The sequence below is a fragment of the Leptonychotes weddellii genome, chromosome 5 (assembly GCF_054177405.1).
Source record: "Leptonychotes weddellii isolate Sample4059 chromosome 5, ASM5417740v2, whole genome shotgun sequence".
NCBI lineage: Eukaryota > Metazoa > Chordata > Mammalia > Carnivora > Phocidae > Leptonychotes > Leptonychotes weddellii.
In genome coordinates, this window is record NC_138373.1 from 93,363,963 (window position 1) to 93,373,478 (window position 9,516).

Here is a 9,516-nt window from a genome sequence, read left to right on the forward strand (position 1 = left end):
CAACCATTTTTGACCTACAAAAATGACAGTTTCATGTAGTTCAACATAATAGCATTATCTTCTTTGATGTAAGCACTGCACATCCATCAATGCGTCCTCAGATTGCATTAGCTTTTTAGCAGCTGTGTAACTCCACTGCTTCATATTAGGTTTGAGGCCAAGTAAATCCTGTAGGTCACTTCCCCATCAACTGCTGGGCTTATGCAATGAATTTTACAGAATTTTATAATGCAGGAATTTACTTACCTGCCACTTACCAGTTTTGTTATCCTTATAAAAGCTTTTTGATCTCTTAGGGTCCCAATGTATCCTGAATCATATAATATTTCCTATGTGCTAGACACACTTATCAGTGGTTCACATTTGATCTTCACAACCACTGTATGAGCTAGAATCATTATCATTTCCCACATCACAGATGAGGAAACACACTGAGAGGTCAAGTGCACACCCTTAACCACTACATCACCTGACTCTCAAAATAAGGAAACTGTCTTTCTCAAATGGTTTTGTGGCGATTTAATAGTATATATAATGTGTTTAATTTTTTCACACCTTTCCTTTATCCAGCAAGTTCAATTAGCCGCTAAATACAATGGATTTTAGCTCCTGAATGCTTATCTCTCGCATCTGGTGTTTCCTTTCTATTCTTCCAGATTATTCTCCAGTTCCTAACACTTTTAATTCTTCTGAAATGCTGTCTATCAAAATTGCCTCTTAACTGGTTTCTCTTCATCTTCACCCATCTGCTTCTATCCACACTATATAACTCTGGGTCCTATTTCTCATCACTTTCTCAACTTCTACTTTGTTTTTATATCCCCTTTGAGTATTACTTCCTCTTACTAACTCTTTTTACTCCTTCAAGGAGAAAAAAAATAAGCAAGCAGAATATTGTTTTCTGTCTATGCTATTTTCCCTGAAAAGTAGGCCTCCTTTCCTCTCATTCAGAGGCAAGCTTAAATAAGAATAAAGCCCTAAATAAAATCTTTAAAAAAAAAAAGGGTGCCTGGGTGGCTCAGTCGTTAAGCAACTGCCTTCAGCTCGGGTCATGATCCCAGGGTCCTGGGATCGAGCCCCGCATCGGGCTCCCTGCTCTGCGGGAAGCCTGCTTCTCCCTCTCCCACTCCCTCTGCTTGTGTTCCCTTTCTCGCTGTGTCTCTGTCAAATAAATAAAATCTTAAAAAAAAAAAAAAAGAATAAAGCCCAAAAATCAGTTTATAGAATTTCCTTCCATTAACAAAACCAGATGTGAATGTTGGGATCAGGTCAGGATTCTGCAAAGCAAGGTGGTCTAACAGCAGAGGCTCTGGAGCCAGATGGCCAGGGCTGGAATCCCCACTCTGTTATTTATAACTGGGTAACGTTTGTCCTGTCACCTGAGCTTTCCGTGCTTTAGTTTCCTCATGTGTAAAGTAAGGATTATAATAGCATCACTTCTTTTTTTTTTTTAAAGATTTTTATTTATTTATTTGACAGAGAGAGAAATAGCGAGAGCAGGAACACAAGCAGGGGGAATGGGAGAGGGAGAAGCAGGACCCCGCCGAGCAGGGAGCCCGATGTGGGACTCGATCCCAGGACTCTGGGATCATGACCTGAGCCGAAGGCAGACGCTTAACGACTGAGACACCCAGGCGCCAGTAATAGCATCACTTCTTAAGGTTATTGTGCAAACAATAAATTGGCCAATATATCTGAAGGGCTGAGAACAGTAGTGAGTATAAAAGATCTTGCATAGGCAATAGGAAAGCCTCATCACTAGGGATCTGCATTGGCCCAGATGCCTGGTCCCGTACCTTATGAATATTTATCTCAGTTCCTTTATTGGTCCCTCAAGTAATGTTATTTTCTTTTTTTTTTTTTTAAGATTTTATTTATTTATTTGAGAGAGAGAGAATGAGAGAGAACACATGAGAGGGGATAGGGTCAGAGGGCAAAGCAGACTCCCCACCGAGCAGGGAGCCCGATGCGGGACTCGATCCCGGGACTCCGGGATCATGACCTGAGCCGAAAGCAGTCACTTAACCAACTGAGCCACCCAGGCGCCCAAGTAATGTTATTTTCTGAACACTCCTGGCAAGTGCTCATCCCCAGCTAGCTTGACTCTTATGGTCAGTCAGCAGTTCCCCTGGATTGCCCCAGGCCTTTGAGAAAGGGAACTCTAGAGCAAATGACAAGAAAACAGCCTATCTTTTTGGAAAATAATCAAAGGAATAATTAGAGGAACAAGAAAGAGGAGCATGGACTCAGGAGAATGTTCTAACATACAAGACAAAAGATAACATAGGTCTGGATGAAGGAGGTGACTCATTTGAGTTTTTTGTTTTTTGGTTTTTTTTTTAACAAAAGAGAATTCACACCACTGGATAAGTGATAAATAAAGAAGGTGTGGGAAGGAAAGTCAAGATGGCTGCAAAACTCGCAGTCTGGTATTTTGGCTGGTGACGTTATCAGCTATATGTGGAGCAAAGACGCAGCAGTGATAGGGTAGAGCTGATAAAATTACCATCAGGTATGTAGAGTTTGAAATAAAGCTCAAATAACCACATGGAAATGTCTAGGAGCAGTTAAATATGAAAACCTGGTGCTCAGCATCCCGCTGACCCACTGTCAGTAGGAACAACTTCTGAATTGGCTTATTCTGCCAGTTTTGAGATTAAATTACAGTGACCTATTCTTATCTTCTCACAGTTGAGACACACTGGTAAAATGGCTGGCTGCAAAGCAATCTATGGCAACAAATAGCGCAAATCTCACTAGGGAAATCTCACCAGAAACTGTAACCTCATTAAGACAATGCACTAACCTGCTAGGATAACCAGCAACTACAAGCAGATAGAAATGTCTTTTATTTTAAATAAAATAAAATATGATCCCCTCCAGTGATCATCCTTCCATTTGAACGTGGAGATACTCTAGAATACAAATTAACTGAAACAATAATTCTGTCTCCTTGCTTTTATTTCATTAAACAAAGTACGTTTGTGTTGTGATGAGCACTGGGTGTTACATGCAACTAATGAATCGTTGAACACTACATCAAAAACTAATGATGTACTATACGCTGGCTAACTGAACATAACAATTAATAAATAAATAAGTAACAAAGTATGCTTGCATTAGGAAACTGAGTTTCTACTTTATTTTCAAATAATAAGTTACTAACTGGCAAAGTGCAGGTGATAGTTGATATCAAACACCACACTTAAAACCCTTTAAAGCAGTATTTTATGACCATCAGCAGCTGACCTCTAAAAGTGAGACTACGTCTAGCCTTCAATTATGCAAGGATTGCAACACATTAAATTTACTTTACACTGAGGGAAATACAAGTTTCAAGGCTAGAATATTCTACAGGAAGGTCATAAATCAGACAAACATTGAGGATTAATAAAAACAAACACAAAGATTACTCTCATAAATTAAAAAAATGCAACCTTTGGGTTGAAGAAAACTTAAAATAGCTAAAATCAGGGCAGTATCATCTTGACCAAATTGTAACTTAGACCATATTTTTCAGCGCAATGATATTTTAAAAACTGTTAATGCTTACCTCTCTCCATTCTTTATTTCCAACTCCTTGCACATATAAGACACAAACTGTAAGAGAAGAAAAAGTAAATATATAAATGTGTTTTATAAATATATGAATGTATATAAATTATTCCTGGCCTTACTCTTGTAAGAAAATTGCTAGTAAAACATCAAATGACTAAAAACTTTTGCAAAGAAACAAAAAGCTGTATCAGATCTTTAGAACCTAACATGCATAGACCGAGGAACAAAAACACAAAATAATTATTTGCTAATGTCTTCATCTACATTATACTACAGATACACATAAGTTTTTAAACTATAGTTTAACAGTTTGAAATATTTCAGTATGTTACTAGACATTAGTCAAGCTCTTCCTAAGATACCCATAATGCTCAACCATCACAGGAAGGACAATCTGGAGCATATCATCCTCTACATTTAATATTTGCAACTCCCACCCTCAATATCTATAAACAGGTAAGAAATCTTGTCAACCACAAAAGGAAGTCACAAAAAGAGAAATGAAGTGTTTGGGGTAAAGATTAAGGGATAAAAAAAAAAAGTCCCACTCATTTGTCAAGTGAGCCCCAGAAATTTTTAATACCCACAAACTGTAATGCCTTTTCCCCAATGACTACCTCAAAAATTCTAACATCTCACAAAACCTCCCCCCCTGTAGTTAACCCACATTTGCCCATATATTTGTAGAGATGGAGAGTTGCAGGATATAAATTTCTAACTATTGCAAGAATGGAAACACTTGTTGATGTATACATTAATGTTGCTGTTTTCTAATTTAAACTTTCTCATTTTACAAGTTATCTCCAATTTTTTAATATACATAATTAGGAATCAAAAAATTGTGTTCATCCAAAACGATTTTATATATTTCTCTTGGTTAAGCATGCTTTTACATGCTCTTTTTATTTACAAAAAAAGAAGGAAAAGTATTACTCTGGGACTAAATCACTTAAAATTATGGTCCATTGTGGTCACCTTTCAAATATAATTTCTATCATATGCCATACCATGAGGTTTTGGGTTTTTTTTTTTTTTAAAGATTTTATTTATTTATTTGACAGAGAGAGAGAGTGAGCACAAGCAGGGGGAGGGGCAAGCAGAGGGAGAGGGAGAAGCGGGCTCCCTGCTGAACAGGGAGCCCAATGTGGGGCTGGATCTCAGGACCCTGGGATCATGACCTGAGCGGACCAACCAACTGAGCCACCCAGGCGCCCCTGGTTTTAATTTCAAAGTGAACTATCTTACATTTGCATTTTCATCTTATTCTCAAAGTGCTAAGCAACTCCCTCTCTTTAGCCAGACTACTGCCCAGGTAGATGAGAATGCAGGGCTTGACACCATCCCCCGTCTTGCTTTCTGTGCTTTAAAACAAATATTTAAACAAGAACTGTAAGTTTCATACAATTTTTGCAAAGTCAGGTTAGAAAAATAAGTAGACTGTTTCAAAAAACAAGTAATAGATACTTACTTGGATCAGATTTAGAGAATGTATCTCTGTCAAGAAGATTTCTGTTGAATAAAAGAAAATGTTAGATGAATATATGGCCAAAATATTTATATGAATACATAAATGTATATAAATACATAAACTGTTTATATATTATATGTAATATATGTGTACAGCACATGTTATATCTGTGATATATATCTGCATTATGTATTATATATGTATATTATATACATATATACATGACTAAATAAAAATTTGCTAAATATGTGCTTGTACTTATTCAAAGTAAACGTCACTTAAGTTCAGGAAGCTGGGGTAAGGGAGGCCTATTTGCTCAGCCTGGTACTGTAGCTGGTCCATGACAAGACTTTCCACATTCTAAGATTAAATTTTGAGAGATTTAAGTGTTTCAAGTTTCCTTTTATCCCTTCATTAATCAGTATACAGATGGTCAGAAATCTTTCCTGAATTGAATTATTAGTTATTACTGATACAAAATTGTTTGGGATTCAGAGCACATGATCACATTAGTCCACACAGTTAGAAGGCAACAGTGAAGCGCCATCTATTGACATTTCTGTGACATCAATTCGGAGGAGTTTTATATTGCTACTCTGGTTTGGGAATTTACATTGTATTGATGTTTACTGAAGATTTTTTCAGCGGAAAAAAAAATTTAAAAGGTGGACAAGGCCATTATTAGCATCTATTTCTTCTGACTTACAGATATTTCCATATCTAAACCAGAATAAAAGTGGACAATCAGAAACTATGGAAGTCTGGATTCCTCTAGTATTGGGCTATCCCATTTACCTTCAATGGTAGTAATGTAGTCCTATACTTTATGCTCATAACAATAACCCTAAGTAATCAAAAAAAATTAATTCAGTGTGCCCTGATTAATAAGACAATTGGAAAAATTTCCATCTAAAACAGATTATTTTCCTAAAAATGATAATTTGAAGCTATACCCTTGTATGAAAAAATCTGGCTACCTAGAATGATGACTTGAATGTTCCAAAAGTTAAATTTGTCCTTCTTATTCATCCTTTCTTAATTGGTAATAACTTGTAAGAACAAATTACATTTTTATGCTTAATACTTATACTAAAAATCTCATGTTTAAACTCTCTTATTCCTCCACCCAAGACTACTACTCATGTGCATTTATCTGTACTGCCCATGGTATTTGAAAGGCCTTTTTAAAATACCAATGTGATATCCTTTCTTATTTCAGGTTCTCAAAAGTTACTGCTTCTATGGAATGACTGTACAATAAGAAAATAAAAACACAGTCAACAGAACAATGCAGCACAGACCAAAATAAAAGAAAATGACATTATGTCTTGAAATATTCCTAAAAAGAGAAAATATAAGACATATTTATATTTGGAATTAAGTCAGCTTCAAAGACCACTAGCCAGAAATCAAATTAAAATAATCCTTCTGTACCATAAGCAGACATTGTGACTCCAGCAATCGTTAGCAAACAGTAAATTAAAACATTTCCACTTGAAAAATTACTGTGATATATATTTACAAAGGTGGTTCTACACTTAAGTGGAAGTTCTTCAGCCCCTCCCATATCTTCAGCTTTTTGCTCATTAGTGTCCTTAAAAAATGTAATTCAGCTCTTTCTTACAGAATTCGTGATAATCTAGGAGAGATAACAGTGTAAAATATTGCAACGTGGTTGGGATTCAAAAACTATGCTATACACATATTTAAAAGAAAATAATGTGATTTCACTGTCTCTTTAAAAAAAAAAACAAACCCTACAACTTTTAACACCAAATATAAAGTAATGGATTTCTAACAACAATAAAAATAAACATCTTTAACCATAGATTCTTTTCTTCTCGCCATTATGAATCATAATACACATGGTAAGATCAAATAAACAAAGAAACAAAAAAATCTTGTAACCTTTATATGGTAAGAAATAAAACTCCATAATCTTTTTATAAATTACCCCTGAAATTAGCAATGTAACTTTCCCATTGCTGTTTGACAATAAATTTCATCAATAAAATTCAAACATATACAATGTCAAAAGTTTGGAAAAGGCAAATATTCTTAAATAGTATATATACTACAAAAGACCGGTGATTATCAAAATTCATCATGAAGTTTGGGTTGGTGATAGAAATGAAGATTTTTTTTTTAAAGATTTTATTTATTTATTTGACAAAGAAAGACACAGCAAGAGAGAGAACACAAGCAGGGGGAGCGGGAGAGGGAGAAGCAGGCTTCCCGCAGAGCAGGGAGCCCGACACGGGGCTCGATCCCAGGACCCTGGGATCATGACCCGAGCCGAAGGCAGACGCTCAACAACTGAGCCACCCAGGCACCTCTGAAATGAAGATTTTTACCTTTTCAATATCCTATTAGAAATAAATCACGTTCACATTAAGTAAAATAAGATCGGTCTTATTGTGAAGGCTGTTTTATAAACAAGAGACTAAGCTGAGGCTCAGAGAGACTGAATAAATGAGTAAGAACACACACAGCCCAGTATCATCCAGAGGAGTCAGCCCTCTGAATCTGACTTCTCTGTTCTTCACAAAATGCCATACTGTCTGGAGAAGTCCAGAAGAAACAACTTATTTACCTATAAGTGCTGGAAATATGGAAGGCCCCCCATTACACCTATTGGTTGAGCCACTAGAGTATCAAATAAAATAAATTCCTGTCCAAACACCAATATGAAGAGCAATCCTGACTACAGAATGGAGACAAATAGGAGACCAAACATAATTGTATTTATTCATAGAAAAATATCTTTGCTTCCTATATGAGGCACTGTAAAAAATAATAATAATACACACCACTTATTAGTTTTTATGTGGGAAAGTTACACTTCCTTCCATAGAGTTGGGAGGACAATAATTTTATGCCTGTAAGTTTATACTGTGAGCTTGCACTTCAACAGTAGGTTAAAAATCCTGAATGTATCTTTCTATTCTGTAAATCTAGATGTAGCCACAACAAGGAAGAGAGCAAAGTCCTGAAAAGAAATTATGGAAAAATACAGTACATGAGTAAGAAAACTTACATGAAGAAATAAACTAATCAAAATTATAATCTGTGTAGAAACGCTCGGTCACAGGCTGGGTGAGCACGGAGTGCGGCCGGAGACTGGGGAGATGGGAGAGATTGACTGCTTTTCTCTGGGGGCGCACTGAGGAGTGGGGCCCCGAGTTCTCCGCTACTCCGTGCGGAGATTGGGAGGCCGCCATTTTCACTCTCATCCTCCAAAGCTGTACGGAAAGCTTATAGGGAACAAAAGCTCCTGAGAGCAAACCCGAGCAGATTACTTAGCCCGGACCGGCAAGGGCAGGGCAATTCCGCCTCCAGCAAAGACATTTGGGAACCTCGGCAACAGGCCCCTCCCTGAGAAGATCAGCAAGAAGAGCCGGCCAAGACCAAGTTTACCGATCAATGAGAATGGCAGAACGCCAGAGCTAGGGGAATACTGCACATAGAATCCATGGCTTTTTTTACCATGATTCTTTAGTCTTTCAAAGTTAATTTTTTTTAACTGTCGTTTTTTATTTTTTTTGAATTTTTCTTTTTCCCTTTTTAAACCAACATCATATCAATCCCTTTTTTAAAAACCATTTTTATTTTTCATTTTTAGAGTCATATTCTAACCCTTCATAGTAGTTACCCTTATTTTTGGCATATATATATAAGTTGTTCTCTCTTTAAAATTTTGAGATACAGTTTCTTCTAACAGATCAAAATATACCCTAAATCTCTACTGTATGGTTTTGTTCTACTCTCCTGCCTGATCACATTCTCTCCCTTTTTTTTTTTAAACCTCTTCTTTCTTTTTTCAAACAACTTCTTATCAATTCCTTTTATAAAATTTTTTATCATTTTCATCTTTACAGTCATATTCCATCCCTTCATCGTTATCACCCCTTATTTTTGTACATATATAAGTTTTTCTTTCTTTAAAATTCTGGACGGCACTTTCTTCTAACAGACCAAAATACATCCAAAATCTAGTGTGTGGTACTGATCTATGCACCAGCCTGGTCATATTTGATCATATTCCGTTTTTTTTGTTTTGTTCTGTTTTTGTTTGTTTTTATCCTCTTCTTTTTCTTTTTTTTTTTTTTCTTTCTTTCCCTTTCTTTTCCCCTGGTTTCAGGTCTTTTCTGATTTATTTAGAATATATTGTCTGGGCACGTTGTTACCCTGTTAGCATTTTGTTATCTCATTCATCTATTCTCCTCTGGACAAAATGACAAGATGGAAAAAATCACCTCAACAAAAAGAACAAGAGGTAGTACTGACTGCCAGGCACCTACTCAATATGGACATTAGTACGATGTTGGACCTACAGTTCAGAATCATGATTTTAAAGATACTAGCTGGGCTTGAAAAAAGCATGGAAGTTATTAGAGAAACCCTTTCTGAAGAAATAAAAGAACTAAAATCTAACCAAGTTGAAATCAAAAAGGCTATTAATGAGGTGCAATCAAAATGGGGGTGCTAAC

The 9,516-nt window shown here is 36.2% G+C and overlaps 1 long non-coding RNA gene across 1 annotated transcript in view; it reads right to left on the minus strand.

Annotated features, from left to right (window-relative positions):
* Window positions 1-3,489: 3,489 nt before the first annotated feature.
* LOC145721764 (uncharacterized) overlaps window positions 3,490-9,516 on the minus strand; it is a 32,554-nt gene continuing 26,527 nt past the window's right edge. Inside the window, exons 2-3 of the long non-coding RNA XR_014145657.1 lie at window positions 5,027-5,067; window positions 3,490-3,600 (exon numbers count right to left, since the gene is read on the minus strand). This is a non-coding gene — a long non-coding RNA (uncharacterized LOC145721764). The remainder of the gene's footprint in view (window positions 3,601-5,026; window positions 5,068-9,516) is intronic.